Below are 1,675 nucleotides of genomic sequence, written 5' to 3' on the forward strand. Positions count from 1 at the left end.
CCCAGCCTGCCTGCCCAAAATAGCCCCCGAGCTCAGGGCCGGCTGCTTTCGCCTTAGTGTCACCCATTAAAAATACCCCCTCAGTGGGGCTGGGCCAAGCTGCTCCCCGCACTGTAAAGCCACGTGTCCCCGTGCCACCCAGCAGCCCACTGTACGGGGAAGTGGGTCACTGGTGGCACCCCTGGCACGGGGCTGCGTGGGTGGCAGGACCCCGAGGGTGGATATTTGGGGGATGCTGGGGCAGACCCCTTTTGTGGCCAGAATCGTGCAGTGAGCAGGGCTGCGGGATGCAGGAGGAAAGCCGTGCGACAAGGGATGCCCCTCTCGGGCACCGCTGCCTCGGCCGCCTTCCCCTGCTGGGCCCAAATGTCCCCTCACCGCGGGAAGGCGAAGGACCCCGGGCAGCAGGCGGGCAGGGTCCTCACGGCGCTGCTCAGCACCTGCCTCCTCCTCACCCTCCTCCTCCTCACCCCACTGCGTGCCCAGGCCCTGCTGCAATCTCCGTGCACGGGCAGGGCGAGGCGGTAATCACCGCCGCGCAGCAGCAGGGCTAATTACAGGGCAGTGGCGGGGAGCGGGCAGCGCGACGTGGGAAGACGCGCGGCGGCGGCGAGCGAGCTCCCAGCGAGCACCCAGCCAGGCGACACAGCCCTCACCGTGCGAGCGGGGGGTACCTGGTGGCAATGAGGGGCTCCCTGTGGAGGTGGTCCAGGCGCAGGTCGGGTGGGCGATGGGATGCACCAGAGGATAGGATGTCATCCATGAGGGTCATGCCGAGTACAGGACCACTTCCTCCTCATGCCGCATCCTCCCTCCTGGCTCTGCCTCACGCTCCTTTTCTCCAGCATCTGCAATTTTTCTAATAGACTTGATGGAGCTAATTACAGCAGGAAGACTTTAATGCAGCACAGGCCGCGCAGCAACCCAGCCACTGGTCACTCCAGCAGCATTAATCACGCTGCACCGACACCGCAGCGCTGGGGGAGGGAGCTGCCTCTCGCTGCTCCTCCGTGCTCAGCTCCTTTGCCCCCCCCCATGCTTGGGGGGACGCCTGGGCACCGTGGGGTTCTCCCTGGCGACTGAGTGGGATACCCGGAGATGCCTGGGGAGGTCCCAGGCGCTGGCTGAGCACCCCTGGGTGCAGGGAGGCAGCTGCCAGCAGAGGGGCAGAGCATCCCCCTCCGTCCCTTTGTCCTGCCTGGCTGCCCCTGCCTGGCTGATGTCTCCTGCTGCCAGGGGGTGACAGCAGGGTGGCCTGGGGGGACATGGCCACACACTGAGCCTGAGCTCACCTGCGCACCTCACCTTGGAGAGCAGGATCACCCCAGCTCAGGCAAACACGGGCCAGCGGGGAGAAGGAGATGAGCCCCAAGGAGGTTTCGGGCAGTCCCACAGTCCTGCCTTGTTTCCAGGAGCCTCCCAACATCTCGTCCTGTGCTTCCCCGCGTAGCTCCGGGCCATCCTCCCTCCCCAGCCGGGAATCTTCCCTGTCGCCTTGTTTATCCCCATTAGTCACACATCCCCTCCCGCCGGCTCTTGCCCTCTCTGGGCCATCCCAATTTAGCTCCTGTTGTCACTCCAGATCTCCCAGCTGCCTCCCACCATCGAGCCAGCCCCACGACATCAGCTCTGGGGATCAAGCGTGTGGTGGCCTCGCAGCCTCCCTTCTCCTCCA

Source organism: Egretta garzetta, unplaced genomic scaffold, assembly GCF_000687185.1.
Source record: "Egretta garzetta isolate BGI_Z169 unplaced genomic scaffold, ASM68718v1 scaffold7, whole genome shotgun sequence".
Classification (NCBI taxonomy): Eukaryota; Metazoa; Chordata; class Aves; order Pelecaniformes; family Ardeidae; genus Egretta; species Egretta garzetta.